Source organism: Equus caballus, chromosome 15 (assembly GCF_041296265.1).
Source record: "Equus caballus isolate H_3958 breed thoroughbred chromosome 15, TB-T2T, whole genome shotgun sequence".
Lineage (NCBI taxonomy): Eukaryota > Metazoa > Chordata > Mammalia > Perissodactyla > Equidae > Equus > Equus caballus.
The window spans coordinates 44,884,214-44,900,917 of NC_091698.1; the positions used below are offsets into that span (position 1 = coordinate 44,884,214).

General features: G+C 45.6%; 1 long non-coding RNA gene and 1 pseudogene across 1 annotated transcript in view; one reads left to right on the forward strand and one right to left on the reverse strand.

The window, feature by feature from the left end:
- The window catches only part of LOC138917663 (uncharacterized), a 53,794-nt gene that overhangs the window by 24,254 nt on the left and 12,836 nt on the right, over positions 1-16,704 (forward strand). The window contains exons 4-5 of the long non-coding RNA XR_011425973.1: positions 2,610-2,741; positions 3,590-3,655. This is a non-coding gene — a long non-coding RNA (uncharacterized lncRNA). The remainder of the gene's footprint in view (positions 1-2,609; positions 2,742-3,589; positions 3,656-16,704) is intronic.
- On the reverse strand, positions 8,212-15,391 carry LOC100146727 (uncharacterized protein C2orf78-like; annotated as a pseudogene).

The following is a 16,704-nucleotide window of genomic DNA, read 5'->3' on the forward strand; positions in this document are numbered from 1 at the left end:
ACAAAGTACAGTCTTCACTAGGATGATAAGATGGTTTCCATGCTGGACATTCAATGTCCCTGAAAACTGCAAAGAAACCCTTTGTGTTTATGTGTGTAATGGAGTTAGGTTCTAAGGCTTAGATACTTGTGAACACTTTTTCACCTCTATGGATGTTGAATAAGACTTTGAAAAGTCATCCAGGTGTGAGACCCACTTGTGGGAGTGTTCTGAATTTGGCAAGATGTGTTATACCCATGCCCGTCAGCCACTAAATGCCAGTAAAACCCCTCCCATCCCATCCTCACAACCACAAAAATGCCCGGGATCAGCAAGGTCAGGATTTCAGCATGGAAACTCTGAAAAACTGTGTTTTTGTTTGAAGGAAGAAAGGAATAGGTGGGGAAGGCATTTGACTGACATGAAAAAGGTGAGAAGAGATTCCATGTCTCATCACCCTGCCCGGCACAGCGTGGATTAGTGTCAGGGAGAGCCCACTTTGACTACTGGGAATTTATTTAATTTGTGTCTCGTAGGTCAGGAGTGGGTTTTCACCTACTCTGTCAATTCTTCTGCATCTCTGGACTTAAACATTAGTGATTTCTTAAAGATAAGCAAATAGTTCTGATTCACATCTGGCAACACCAAACATGGTCCTGGACACATCATAACTACTTTCCAGTCTTTGTTGAATGAGTGAACTGACGGCCCACCGCCACCCGCATTGGCGGTGCCTGTGAATTTCCTCCTATATTCCTCCTCCTCTCCGAGATTGTCCTCACTCCTCGGTCCCTGCTCCACGGTCTCTGCAAGGGGATCCTGAGGTTCCCCCGTGTCCCTGCTCAGCCCCTTTTCTTCAAGGACATCAGCAGGGAGAAGCAGGAAGAGTCTTCAGTCTCCTTTCTTCCGCACAGCCAACATCTTTCCTGTGTGACGTGGTTATAGGAAGCCTCTTCTAGTTCTGTGTGCACAAGGTGTTCTCTTCAGTGTTGGGACTGTTTAAGGCGCCATCAAGGGGGTTGCGAAGCTGCAGGGCCACTCCCAGTGCAGTCCCTGTTCACGCAGTAGAGGTAGGGAGATGAATGACCCCTGCGTGGCAGTGGAATGGGACAAGGTGTCCTGGGTGTTTGAGGGAAGTCACCCAAGGCAAAGGTACCTCAGTACCTGGCAGTCGAGTGTCAGGCACAGTGGACTGTCAAGTGGCAAATGATGTGTCACAGAAATGTCACAGCAGAAATGCCTAGGAATGGAAAGGAGGGGGAAATGACAACAGACAGGGTTAATCAAGGAAGGCTTCCTAAGCGGTTTGTGACTAAATGAGTTACCTCAGGTTGGCTGTTGTTCAGATAGCTGGAGATGGTCATGATCCTCCAGCTCCAAGTCTGGAAGAAACTGACAGGAGAGATTGTACGCCTTGTTGTAATTAATACAGTCTTCAAACCTTTCACAGTGTTCTGTGGAAGACTCAGCATCGTAGATCTGTCAAATCTTCCTAAGTTAATTTGTAAATTTAGCATCATCTCATATCATCTGATTCTAAAGCTCGTATAGCAAAAGAAACTTACATAGCCAGGAAAATTCTGAAAAAAAAAGAGCAGTGGAAGGGGTTCATGTAGCCGTACCAGAAATTAAGCCACATTAGAAGTGTGGCTGGAGCACAAGGGATTTTTAGGGCAGTGAAGCTAATCTGTCTGATACTATAGGGGTAAATACATGTCATGGTACATTGGCCGAAATCTATCAAATATACAACACAGAGTGACGTGTGATGTGAGCTATCAACTTTGATTGATAATGATGTGTTGACGTTCGTTCATTGATCCTAACAAATGGGGCACAGTGCTGTGGAACGTTGATGGTGGGGAAGGCTGTGTGGGGTGAAGGAGAGAGGATTAAAGTGAGAACTCTTTACTTTCTGCTCTGTTTTCTATGAAGCTAAAGCTGCTCTGAAAAGTAGTCTATTCGTTTTTTATTTTTGTGTGAGGAAGATTGGCCCTGAGCTAACATCTGTGCCTGTCTTTCTCTGTTTCATGTGGGATGCCAGCTAGCGTGGCTCAACAAACAGTCCTAGGTCACCACTCTGGATCCAAACCTGCGAAGCCTGGGCTGCTGAAGCAGAGTCTGTGAACTTAACCACTATGCCACTAGGCTGGCCCCCTCTGTTACTTTTTTAAAAGATGTGTTGCTGGCACTTGAATAACCAAATAGATCAATGGAACAGAGTACATAAATGAAAGAAATACAGAAAAGAATATTTAGCAGTAAGAGCCATCCTTCATTTATGTAGATATTCTAGGAGTATTTATAAGTGCCTTTTTATAGGCACTCCACTTGGAGCTGGAGGTACAGTGGTGGACAACACTGATGTGGTCCCTGCCTTCTGGGAGTTTACAGTCTGGTTGGGAACCCACATGAAACAAATACAGAAATAAATCTATAGACGTGAGCTTATTTTCTTCCCTCTAATCCCTGGAAGAAAGGATTGTAATGTAGCTCATAACTTCCAGAGGAGTGGAAACTTTCCTCTGAATCACACTGTTTGTTAGCATCACAGGGCTTGAATGAATTGGTGGTATAAGAAAGGATTTTAAGGACACATTTGCTCTTTCTTACCTCATTCTCTCTGACAGAGTTCGGAGAAGAATCTTGCTCCAGAAGAATGTTTTCACCCCTTGGATGTTTCTAGCAAAATCTGAGAGCAGAATGAAGAACTTGGACTGATTATTGATGTAACACACCCTCGCCACTAATACAAACCAGAGGTAAATGGAACCCTTAGTGAAAAGACCATCTTTGTTCTTATAGTGTAATAACCATAGTAATTCAGTAGTTATAATGCTGGCCTTCTCTCATGGGTAGTATTTCAAAAAGGGAACCAAGTGGTTTCCTTAATTACACTTTTCTAATTGCTGTCTCAAAAAGAGATTAGAGACTTGAATCGAAATATAATATTTGGCAATAGCCTCTGTACATGCTTGAGAAATACTATAGACTTCCATTTTCTCTCTCTTTATATATATACATACATACATATATATATATATATATATATATTTTTTTTTTTTTGCCTGGGAAGTTTCATCCTGAGGTAACATCATTGCCAACCTTCCTCTTCTTTTGCTTGAGGAAGATGAGCTCTGAGCTAACATCTGTGCCAATCTTCTGTAATTTGTATGTGGGTCAGTGCCACAGCACGGCTGACAAGTAGTATAGGTCCGAGCCCAGGATTTGAACCCGCGAACCCAGGCCATCAAAGCAGAATGCACCTAGCTTAACCACTGCGCCATGGCGCCAGCCCCTCTGTTCTATATTTTGAATGTCAAGTCAACTTTTAGTAAGAAAAGTAGTAGCCTAAAAGAAAAGAAAGGAATATCCATGATGTCTTTAGCAGTTATTTTAAATAGTTGTCAGAGCACGTGTAAGCATCTCGGTAGAAGACAGTTCTCTAAATTTTATGCTTTCTTTTCCTGATATCTTTGGACACACCAGGGAAACTCATACGTTCTGTTGGCCTGTGTGGCATTATCAGTGAGAAAGAATCATCCTCCTTCTGACCAGTTCCATGGCCTTGGGAAACAATAACACCTAATGTCTCTTAACATTTGTACAGGCCTACCTCGGAGATCTTGCGGGTTCTGTTCCAGGTCACTGAATAAAGTGAATATCGCAATATAAAGTGAGTGGCACTAATAATTTGGTTTCCCAGTGCATGTAGAAGTTATGTTTACACGACACTGTAGTCTGTTAAGTTTCAATAGCATTAGGTCTTGAAGAACAGTGTACATACCTTAATTAAATAATACTTTATTGCTATAAATGCTAACCATCTTCTGAACCTTCAGCAAGTTGTAATCGTGTTGCTGATGGGGGTCTCGTAAGAAATACAGCGTCTGTGAAGCACGGTAGAGCGAAGCACAGTACAGTGAGGTAGGCCTGTACAGCAGCTGCCATTTAAAAAGTGCGTGCACACACGTTAAGTCAGTGAATCCGCACAGCAGGCCTTTGCTGATGAAGTGGGAGTGGTACTAACGTCCCCTCCTGAGTGCTTCCTCTGCACTGAGCCCGGAGCATAGACGGTGACAGTGACTCACTTGACAGATGGTGAAACTGAGGCCTAGAAAAGGAAGAATTGAAACTTGAACTTGGGTATTCCTTTTGCTTTTTTTTTTGATGTGGTAAAATATACATAATGTTTATCATTTTAACCATTCATAAGTGTACAATTCAGTGGCATTAAGTGCATTCATGATGTTGTGCAGCCGTCACCACTGCCTGTAACCACAAGTTCCATCATCCTGAACAAAAGCTCTGTAACCATTACAAAATAACAACCCCATTTCCCCTCCCTCAGCCCCTGGTGACCTCTGTTCTACTTCTTGTCTTCATGAATTTGCCTGTTCTGGGTACCTCACATTAGCGGAATCATACAATATTTTTCCTTCTGTGTCTGGCTGATTTCGCTGAACATAATGTTTTCAGGGTTCATCCATGTTATAGCATGTAACAAAATGTCTCTCCTTTTTATGGCCAAATAACATTCCACTGTGTATACATACCTCATTGTGTTTATCCATTCATCTGTTGATGGACAGCTGGGTTGTTTCCACCTTGTGGCTCTTGTGCATCATGCTGCTGTGAACATTGTGTACAAATATTTGTTCAAATCGTTGCTTTCAATTCTGTTAGATGTATAGGTAGGAGTAGAGATGTTGGATCACAAAGGAGTTGTATGTCTATCCTTTGGAAAGTGCCAAAAACTTTTCCACAGTGTCATCCTGTTTTTAAACAATTACCACAAATTTTGAAGTTATACAGGAGCAGACCTAATGCTGTGGCGTTCGTGGACCACCCATGAACTCATCCAGCTTGAATATTTATCAGCTTATGGCTGTCGTGTTTCCTCTCTACCCCTACGTGTTTCACCGTATTCCGTAGTTTTTTGAAGCAGATGCCCAATATCATATAATTTCACCTGTCCATTTTTGGTATGTATATTTAAAGTGTCAGACTATTGTTCCTTAATATCCTCCTTTCTTATTAAATATCCAGTCAGTTCTCAAATTCTCAGTTGCCTCCTAAATGTCATAGAAATTGTTTTTAGGGGTTTGAGTTAGGTCTAACTTAGGTCCACACTTTGCATTTCATTGTTAGGTTTCTGACATCTTATTTAATCTATGGGTTCTCCCCCCATGTGTCTCTCACCTTCTTTTTATTTTCCTCTCGAATTTGACTTTTTGAAGAAACCAGGTCTGAAGACGACATTACAGATAATACAAGAGTGAATGAACACAATGGATAATGCCTTAATAGAAATAAGAAAAGGAGGAAGTTTTAAAAAATATATAAGAAGAGAAAAAGAATTCTAGAGAAATGCCAAATATTAGAGACAAGCGACACAGTCGGGGCAGTTATGAAGAGTAATTCAAACATAATGTAAGAATTTAGTGTACCATAAGAGTGACACTTCAAATCAGTGGGACCCATTAGTCAGTAAATTGTGATACAGCCGTGTTGGGATGTAAATCATTTCTCTGGAAGGATCCACAGCATCGCAAAAGTAAATAAATGTGTCTAAGGGAGGAAGGAATTGGGTGGCCGGGGAACTTGGGGAGAAGGGTGAATTTCCATTGAATCCCCTTTTGTACCTTTCTCACGTTCTCTCCTGTGAATCTATTACCTCTGAGGTCTGCCTGCCTGAGTTGAAACCCCAGCTCGCCCAGTTGCTGCCTCTTCACCTTGGGCCAATTCTTGACACTCTCCAAGCCTGTCTCCTTATCTGTGAAATGGAATTGATGACCCAAGGGGTGCTTCCTAACACAATATAAATTCTCAATAAATGTAAATTACTAGGGGAAACAACCTAAATGTCCATGAACTGAGGAAAGGATAAACAAGTGTGGTGGATCCATACAATAGAATATTTTACAGTCCTAAAAAAGAATGAAAGACTGACACATACTACAACATGGATGAACTTTGAAAACATTCTGCTAAGTGAAAGAAGCCAGACACAAAGGTCACATATTGTGGTGTATTTCATATGTATGAAATGTCTAGAAAAGACAAGTCCATAGAGACAGAAAACAGCTGAGTAGTTGCCTGGGGCTGGAGAGAAGAGGGAATGAGGAGCAGCCTCTAATGGTTAGGGGGGTTTCTTTTAGGGGTGATGAAAATGTGATGTGTTAGATAATGCTGGTGGTTGCCTGTGCTTGTGAATGTACTAAATGCCACTGAATTTACAATTTCAAAAGATGGATTTCTATGGTATGTGAATTATATCTTAATAAGAATAATTTTAGAAATGTAAATTACCAATTTTCCCATGATAATTATCTGCTATCCCCTTCTCTCCCCCCCCCCACAGCATTCCCTTTTATGCCCCCCCTCCCCTGGCTCACCCCCTCCAGGTGCCCTACAAGCCTCCCAAGATGCGACTCTGGACCCTTGGGCACATACGTCCTGCCCTCGTGGAACAGCGACCCAGTGCTCACGTGCTCCCACCGCTCTCCTGCCCTGTGATCGACGCTTCCAGTGGATTTTTCTTGTGTGCTTTTGGATGATGGCGATGTTTAGAGAGGGCAGAAACAGACCAGGTGGATTGCGGAGGCCCTGGCAGGCGCCTCAAGTTAATGTTTATGAAGAGATGTTTTTCCAAAGAAAATATACAGGTGACCAACAGGCTTATGAAAAGATGTTCAACGTGACTAGTTTTTAGGGAAATGCATTCAAAACTAAAATGAGTTATCACCTCCTCCCCATCAGAAAGGCTATTATTAAAAAAACAAGAAATAGCAAGTGTTGGAAGGGTGTGCAGAAAAGGGAACACTTGTATAGTGCTGGTCAGAATGTTAACTGGTACAGCCACTATGGAAAGCAGTATGGAGATTCCTCAAAAAAGCGAAAATAAGACTACCATATGATCTAGCTATTCCACTTCTGGGTATTTATCCAAAGAACATGGAAACACGCTAATGGGAAAAGATATATGTGCCCCTGTGTTCGTTGCATCATTATTCACAATAGCCAAGACTTGGAAACAACCAACGTGCCCATTGAGAGATGAATGGATAAAGAAGAAGATATATATACACACACACAGTGGAATCCTACTCAGCCATAAAACATGAAATCTTGCCATTTGCGACAACATGGATGAACCCTGAGGGTGTTATGCTAAGTGAAATGAGTCAGATGGAGAAAGACATATACCCTATGCTTCACTCATATGTGGAAGATAAACACATAGATACCAGAAGGAAAAGGGTGGGAGGAGGAGGAAAGGGGTAAGGGGCAGATGTGTAAGATGACGTATGGCAGTTAGACTTGGGTGGGGAACATGATGTAGTCTTTACAGAAGGGGAAATAGAATGAAGTACATCTAAAAAAAAAAAAACTCTAGGCCCCTCCAGAAGTTGGATCTCGTCCACCAGTAACGTCCAGATGCTTTGCTCTGAAAGCCAGCCTGGTCGCCAGCAGGCGTTAGCAAATACTGAGCACTGCTGGCATGCAGGTCTCAAGTTGAGGCCTTGCTCCTCCGCAGGCAGTGTGACGGCAGCCCACTGCGGAACGTCAGTAGTAAAGCAGCTCAGTGACCCTGGCCTCGCGTGTTGTTGCAAAGGTTAACTGAAGTAGTGAGTTCGTGGGCCTGGTGCACAGGGGTCGGGGAAAGGCGATTTCTCTGCCTGCCCTGTCCTGGGTGGGCCTCCTGCTGCAGCAGCTCCCATGGGGAGGCCCCTGTTATCAGCTGCCCCCAAGGTAACTCAGCCCTGGTCATTCATCTCGTAGATTCCCTTTTGATTTATACTGACCGTCCCCAGCCGTAGTCATTCATGGATGAGGTGACCCAGGGCTTTTGGAGAAGTGTCCTGAATCTCTTGTTTCCCAGAACACTGATGTGGTCGCGAGCCATAAGTACAGCCTCCCTGAGAGACTTTTTACATTTGTCCTGGTCAACCTAGACTCGTCAGCTGCCATCTTCAACTCTATTCCAATTTTACTCTTTTAACGCTCCTCTCAGGCCCTGCTTCTGACTTCTGCCATTCACGACTCCTGCTTCTTTTTCTAAACCCCTAAAATCTCTCCCCTTTTGGCTACCCCAGCCCTGGACCCTCTTCCTGCCTGTTTCCTCATTTTGTATGCCTTTCCCTCATTCTCCCATCCAACGTCACTTCTTTTTTCTCATGAAGCCTTTGATCCCCACCCCCACCAAAGAGAAACCACAGTTAACAGCATCTCCAAGACAAAAGGCTTCTTTATTACTCATCTGTTAACTAGTACTGCTATTTATTGTTCTAGTAAATTTTTAAAATATCAAAATATATAACTCTTATCTATCTATAGAAAAACATCTGGACCCCAAAGGGGCACCAAGAGCCCTAGCAGCCTTATATCGCGTAGCCGTAGTATCGAGAAATTCCCATTTCTTTTTCCCTCTCAGTGAAAAACTGCACTTTCCCCCGAGAGGTGTACTTGGCAGCCTTCTCACGCTCCTGTTGAGCCTGCCTCTTCATGGCCTCCCGCTCTGGCCTCTGTTCCTGTGTGATGGGCTCTGACATCACTGGCCCTGGAATGTCGGGTTTCCTCCATGGAATTGGTTGCTTGCTGAAATCCTCCAGTAGATACTGGGCGGGAGGCTTGGGCGGGGCCTGGAGCATGAGCACAGCAGTGGGAATGGGCTCCTGCTGGAGAGAAGTGCAAGATGCTGTTCTGTAAGGTGCAGGCCTTGAAGCAGGACACTGAGGGACGCTAGGCCGGGTGGGGTTGGTCCAACCTGGTCGAGCGGGGTTGGTGGAAATTGGCCGAGCTGGTCTGGCAGGAACTGTCAAAGATGCAGGAGCTGGGTGGCTGGAATTGACTGCAGTTGGTTGAGCTGAGTTGGTGGAAGCAGGCCGGGCAGGGTCTGCCACAGCAGGCCGATGTGAGGCCAGAGCCTGTGGCCTCCGAGGAACAGATCAAGCTGGAGGCTTGTCCACGGTCAGAAAAGGCAAAGGTACCAACCTGACCTTCCCAGGAGGTGTCAGCTCATCCTAAGATAGAGGTGGACACTGTTTTTCAGCCCTGCCATCTGGTTTCTGAGCTTGGACTCGAGTTTCCAAAGGACCTTGACGCTTGAGTGGGGTATCCAGCCACGGTTTGATAGCTGGGCAGGGTTGGGGGTGTTTGGGGTTGCTGGAGGTTCCCAGGGCCCGGGAGGAAGAGGGCCCGGTGTTCTTCTCACTCTTCCTCCCCAGAGCATGAAACACCTGCACCGACTCCAGCATGTGCTGGCCGAGGCTGGTTCGAGGCCTCTTAAAGGTTTCTTGGCTCAGCTCGGGTTGATTCTTCCTCCGCTTCATCTTGGGCATCATTGGCTTCTCTTCCACCCTGACTTCAGTCCCTGACTGGTGACTCTCTCCAGCTTTCTTGGGGTTGTTTCCTCTGGTGCTCTTGGTCCTTTCCTGCCCATGGCTCTTAGTTGTACTGATCCTGCTGGGTGCGGCTTTCTGAGGTTTGCTGTTGGAGTGCTCGGCCTCATTCTCAGGAGCCCTGTCACTGGCTGCAGCATTGCAAATAAGCCCTTCTCCCCCTGACAGGCACTCCGGGTCCTTTGGCTGGATTTTGGCCTTGGGAGCACCATCGAGAGGCTCAGTGGCCTGATGTTTGTTCTTCCTGGTGTACTCGGAGGCAGCCTTTCTGCCACTTATCTTTTGCTGCAGCTGGATGGACTCGATGGCTCCTGTGTCTTTGGCTTGGATCAGCTCGGGGCCTTGGGGTTGATCAAGGTCTTTCAAGGGGTCGAATAGTTGGGGAAGGTGACCATCCTCCATCAGTGTAGCGATGTCTGCAAAGCCACCGCTAGCCTCGGTCCCGTTGTCCAGTGTCCCCTGGCCCTCAAGACTCAGGCTACTCTTTCCCAGATCAGCGTTTTCAGAACCAGGGTGGTCCTCTGGTCCGAGGGGATCGATGCAGGCCAGGAGCTGGAGAATATCAGGAATTTCTAAAGGCTGTAGTAGAGGCTCTTGGTTTTGTATTGGGATCTGGTCGGGATCCAGGGGCTTTGCAAGTTTGGTGTTAAACTCATCCCAGTTCTTTGGATTTGGAGACAGTGCCAGGAGGTCACTGTTAGAAGTCTTGTCTGGAGCTGTCAGTGACATGTCCCCAAGCTCAGCTGGTGGGTCACTCTGCAGCATCTGGGTATTTCTGCTACTGCAGGATTTGGGGAATTCTGGAGCTTGCTGTAGGTAAATTTTCTGGCTTGGCGGTTGCAGCCCCAGGGAAGTCTCCATCCCCAGGGACGTTTCCACCACTACAAAGGAAGCAAGGATGAAGTGAGTCCTCGGTGGGTGAGGTGGTCCCCCCTAGACACCAGTGCAGCAACCACGTCCCTTCCCCCGATGGGCAAGGCGTTTCTCCTGGCTCTTAAGGATCATGGACAGTGCCCTGTGCTAGGAGGTAAGAGGCGAGTGTTCTGGTTCTTACTGGTGATCATTGGATGTCATTGTCCCTTGGTTTTCTTTCTATTTCATAGGATTGTCATAGGAGAATTAAAAAGTAAAAGAGATTTTTGAAGTATGAGACATTTCACAATTCCTAGCATTCTCCTGAGAGAATAAGAACAGTTCGCACCGTGGACCAGGATAGGGAGTGGAGCTCTTCCTGATGAAATTTATAAGTAAGGACAGATTCTTAGCCCACTGAGTTTGGACGGGATCTGGGGAGACAAGGTCTTATTCCCGGTATCAGGAAAGTGGCAGAAAGTTAACCTGACGCTATGGGAATGAGGGTTCTGAAGCGCCTTCCCAGGAGACTGAACTTGTACATCAGGAGAGGGAGTTCATTTGTGTTTGGTGGTACAGGGGACTTAGCAGATGGAGCAATGAGACTTGTGGGGTCCCTTGGTGTGCTCTTGGGGTTCTCAGCCATGAAGTGTAGGTGGGCATTACACTGCCCCCTTCTGACATGTATTATGTGCTCTTATGTCGAGTCTGAAATGGGGAGCACTGAGCGAGGGTAGTGTGCACTAAAGTGTCAGGACTTCAGTTCTACCTGTCTATGGCCTCGCTGCTTCCCAGCTGCAGATTTGACCCTGATTTTGGATGCAGACCTCCTTTCTCTGCCTTCTTGCTGTTTGTACTCACCTTGAAATCTGGTTTGTGGGATGGCTGGAGCAGACGCAGCGTAGTAGACCCCAGAGGTGGAGGCTGGTGGAAGGACATGTGTGGGCTGAATCTCCTTTAGTACCAACACCATTTCTGGTTGAGGAGCAGAGGCCCCAGCTCCTGTGTAGGACACAGAGCCGTAGGACTGCAGGCAGGGGCCAAGTTCTCCAGACAGCAGAGGCCCCAGTGTGCCGTGACCATAGTAGTACACCTGGCTTCCTTCCTGGTAGGGAAGTGACAGGCTGTGTCCCTGATTTGGAACCCGAGATGGTGTTCCCTGAACAAGGCTGGTGGAAAGAGATGGATACAGTGGGACCAGGTTATTGGCACCTGAAGTTCTGTCATACTGGGCTGCCATATACATGGAGGAAACCACTGAGTCCTGGCCAATGACAGTCAGAGTGCAGTCTCCGAGTGAAGAGGACTCCTGTGCAGTGCTTCCTGGGACACCCCACTCAAAGAGACCCGGATAGGAAGCAGCTGAGGTGGAGCTCTGGCTCTGGCCAGTCACTCCAGACAGCGTGGTTGTGCTAGAATGTTGGTAAAGGTAGGCGCTGCCCATGAGTGGCTGTAAAGAGGTGCCCAAGGCTGATGGCAGTAGCCATCCTGAACTGACGGCTGGAGCAGAGACTCTGGAGAAATTGCAGACACTTCCTGCTAGGGAAGCTGCATCGCTCACCACAGGAAGAGAGAGCTGCAGGGAGTTTGGAGTTCCAAGTAAAAATGGATTTTGGAAATTTTCTGTAGGGAACAAGAGGGTGAAGAAAAACTCAATGAGACTGATCAACTCTGACAATGTTTGAGAAGCATCATCTCAAGGTTGCTGCATGAGGAAGCCTCTCATCCCCTGCTCACTGAGACAGCAAACACCCACGCCTTTATGGTGGTTGTAAGGGCGGGAGGAGTTTGTTCCTTTCTGTGTAACTGCCTGTGCTCCCAGCTGCGGCAGAGATGTGCAGAAGCCCCATGTAGTGTGGGACACACCTTGTTCTCTAGGCTGGAAGCCCCCTTCTCCCTGCCCATCCTTCCCTTGAGCCTCCCCTAGTCCTGACTCGTCTACTCTTTGCTAGCATTGAAGCACTCAGAGATGCCCTGTTCTAACATTCTCCTGGTACGAGTGAGGAGACTGAGGCTCAGAGAGGTCAGCTGGAGTGGTCCGATTCTCCCATTATGGCAGCATCATCACCAGGTCACAGAGCCTAAGTCTCCTGACTTCTTGCCAGGACTCTGCTCTGACTGTTCCACTACCAGAACCCGGGAGAAGGAGACCTCCTAATAAGGTGTTTTCTTGGTCCCTTAGAAAACAGTGCAGCTGTTACCACTGTCTTCTTCTGGGTCTGTTTGCTCGTACAGTTCACGTGCTGTTCCCTAGAGTTCACCCAGTAGTCAGTGCGGGTGGTAGGTGTAAAGGGTCACTCTTACCCTCTTCAAGCCTGGTTTCTGATCCTACCTACACATGACTTCCTGAAGGTGTGCATCCCAAGAAGTGCTTTTTGAAAGAAAACTGTAATTTAATCTCTGAGCATCGGGTTACTCATCTGTAGTTATAGTAATAATGAGTATAATCTTAGTAATAATTCATACATGAATGAAAGTTGTATGTGGCATATCTGTTATAGGGAGAAAGGCAATTTCTGTAAAAAATCATGGAAAACCTTTATCACAACTAAAAATAACTATACTGATATATGAAAACTGAGGTATGTAGCAAGCAGCAAAGCATAATAAGTTTACTAATAAATGAAATTCTGTATCACACATACTGTGTCGTGAAAGTGAGTATTGCTGGCTCCATTGTAGTGAATACTATTTACCAAAACCAGCCCAGAGTGGAAGGTGATCTTGAATGAATTCCTAGCCATTACGTGCCCACAGAGAAGCTATATGAATAAAACTCACCTGAAAGGCATTAAATGCTATAAATGTGAATGTACATCTGGCCACAATACGAGCAGAGTGATATTTCAGTGAAAACTGGTACAAAGCTGAGAGCAACATCCTAAGTGTAAAGGAATTCCGTTATTGTGCCCGTTCTTATTTCTCTGATCATGACCCAGCAAGGAACAGCTAGTAAGGAATTAGTCCTTCTGATTCAAATTAGGGGATATTATTTTTTTTTAAACTTATGTTTTATTTTTAACAGGCATAACATCTGCATAGTTGAAAAATGAGAATAAAACACTAGAAACTCTGTTGCCTCCAGCCCTCTGGATAACGACTTTATCAGTTTCTGGATTATAGGAAGTGTCATTCCTAAAAGATCTCTGAAATGTGTATATTCAAACTCTCAGGTGCCATCCATGTTCAGAGAGGCAAGAGAAAAAAGCAAACAAGTGAGTCTGAGTCTGAGAAGCTGCTTTTCCTGGCGATGCCCTCCCCTGCCTTACTCGCCTTCCTTGGCTATGAATGTGAGCGTTTGCTCAAGTCAACCGTGCTTCGCCCTGCTCTGAGCACATTTCACTCTGTGCTCTTCCTGCTGCAATTGAAAATCTTTGGTTCCTTCAGCATTTCATGCCAAACCACCTCTTTTTCCTGGAGAGCTCCTCCTTGCTCTCCTCCTCATTCTTCTATTTTCTCAGCCTTCTAGGTTCCTGTTGGCCTGTGCTGATGAAAACAATCCTCAACTTCCTGACCTTCGAAGACTAGTCCCCCTATAGCCCAGTACTCTCCATCTCCCACCCTATTTTCCTTTTCACCTCATTTAAGTAGAAAATTCCAGAACATGTGAATATTGCTATTTGACGCACCCTAAATTTGAAGTACTAGAGTTGAAATGTCAGTGGAGGGAGACCATTGCAGATGAAACCTCTGGGTATATTTTACTAGATTTCTGCATCACCTAGGTTTTCTCTCTGTTTCTCAGGGAACACTCTCAAGAAGTCTCTGATTTCATTTCTACCTGGGTGCCTTTTAAGATTCAATATGAGAAAAGAAAAGGAGCAGAAGGAACAACAGTTGTAATATCCTGATGTGAGAGATGAGGAGGAAACATAGTTTGTGAGAGAGTCAACGACTTGTCCAAAGTCACACAGCTCATGCATGTCAAAGTAAAATGTGAAATTACTCTCCCAGGTTTCTAATTCAATACTTTACCTCATTTTTCCATGCTCTTTTGAATCTACTACCAAATTTGGGGGCAAAAAGACATAACAAAAAACATTTAAAAGTTTCTTTCCCTACCTGACATGGTGAGAAAAGAAGAGGAAGCATCAACTGCAGATGCAAGGAATGAGGAGACGATACCAGAGGAAGTCTGAGTGGCTGCCGCCAAAGAGCGGTGTGTCCAGTACGAAGGTCGCTGGTCACACTGGTCACTTGCAATGATCCAAATTTATTTACCAGCAACTCCATGGAAACCCCAAGATTCTAGCAGGTGGCAGTAGGTCCAGGGGGAGAACGATGTCACAGAGCAGGCAGTGTAAAGGTAAGAGACAACCAATAGGGCGGCCAGATTCCCCACAAGAAGATAGGATTGGGTGGAGGGAGTCGGGGGAGAGCTACAGCAGCACTTGCATGGCTGAGCTCCTGGGGAGGTGACATCCTAGGAGCCACATGTGCTAGTCTCTCTTCCCCAGGCTCTTATATTAGGGAATCTTCTCAACGTTCCTTATAGATGTTCATTAATATAATTAACTCATGATTATTTTAGTCTATAAATTATACATTTTGAATTATTGTACATTTATAATTTTAGGTACAGTTAATTAATATCCTTAGAGAGGAAGGAAAGGGACATGTAGATTGACTCAATACAGTTGTTTTGAAATCCTATCAGTTGATCTAACTGTGAACTTGATGAAGCTTTTAAGGAGCAAAGGAAGGGATTAATGAGTTCTTTCTGTAACTTGGTGAAAGAGTAGGGTGAGGTTTGTTGAGTGCCCCTTGTGGGGAATGATGTGGTTCGAGGCTCTTCTCTTTGAGTTTCTTCTCCTTGAATCCTACCTTCCTTGGACTGGGCTGGGCTGGGCTAGGTTGGACTTGCATCTCTCTGCTGCTCCCCTTTTCTTTTTTCTGCATTATAGGCCTTGTTTCTGGGACCAGCCTCGCCCTTGCTTCTCCCCCTCCTGGATGTTACTTCCTTTCAATCCCAGCAGCAGAGGTCTTCTTTCCAGTGCCTGATGCTTCTGAAAATGGCGTCTGCCCATTAGAAGCAGATGCCAGGGAGCCAGAGACACAGCTGAGGGCAGAGGTCTTCTCTTCCAGCCTTGGGTTGCAATTCTTTTGCCCATAATTTGCTACCTCTGGCTCATTTGGCCACACAGGCCTCCTGCCATCCTGCGCTTTTATACGTGAGAGTCATTTGGGGTCCTCCCCTTTCCTTCTCCTCTGAGTGTATCCAGTGTGGCAGTTGCTGTAGCCTCCTCCCTCTTGGAAACAGCCACTGTAGAACATTGGGCCTCTAGGGTTCTCTGTCGGCCATGGTTGTGTGCAAGGCCGAGCAACATGCAGAGGAGAATAGTGAGAGAAAGAGGAGGACATTCGTGGAGAATAGGGAAGAGGCAAGGTGAAAGGGCCTGTGGATTTTTGGGTTTCTTGAGAAACAGGTTGATACATTTTGGCCTCACTTTGTATTAACGGAACTGACAATTCAGTATATATTTTTTAATGTCACTGGATGGTCCAGCAACAGCCACGAATTCTGTACATTTAAGAGAATAACCTTAAATTACTTTGTCTCATTTTGTTTTATGTGATATTACACGATTTATGTTATTCATCAGTATGTTTGTAGAATATGGGTCGTTTTCAAATGCTCTGGGTCTGTCTCCGTGTTTTTCCTGGTTCAGTTTTTAAGGATCCAACACTGGGAGACAGATCACATGCTGTTCTCCTGCTGATTGTTCATTTTGAAGTGTCATGAACTAACTTGACCTGAAGGGTTCTGTGGAGACACTTACAAGGGGTCTGTGAGAAGCATTGTGGTGAGTTGCACGGTGCCCTCACGCCTAAGGAGCAGATGTCTGCAGTGCACCCGGCTGGCCTGGGAGCCTCTGCTTTTGTGCCCCTGCTTAGTGCTCTTCTCTCTAACCACTCTGGTGACTGGGAGACAGTGGGCGAGGGCTGAGTTGCTGCTGATTTGTATGTGGAGTCAGCTGATTTGGGGAGGAAATCTTTGCATGTAGTCATTTTCCTTGGTGGCAGACTTTTCGGATGCCTAGGTGTGTGATCCAAGATGCCAAGAGGCCACGAGAAGATAGTTGCTAGATGTGACCTCCAGAGACACACATTTCATTTATAGGCTTATTTTTCCTGTTATGAAATGTGAATGTTTTGAGTGATGGCGGGGGTGTTTACCCGAGGAGAAATTGTGAAGGCTGTTGCAGTGTCGAGATATGGCTTGAGCTCACGTTTGAAATTTTTTGCCCCTCAGCTTCATACCTCAAATAGCCTACTTCCCTGACGTGAGGATGTAACAGGAGGCTAACAACATATCCTAGATATCCGCAAGTTAGACCAGTCTCTCTCTTTTTTCTATGTTCCCATGGAAATGAAGGGGATCCAGAGCTACTGCAGGTTAGGGTGGGTGACGTAAGATTGGAAGAATTGTGGTAAGACAAATTCAGGTGGCAGTCAAATGTTTATACAA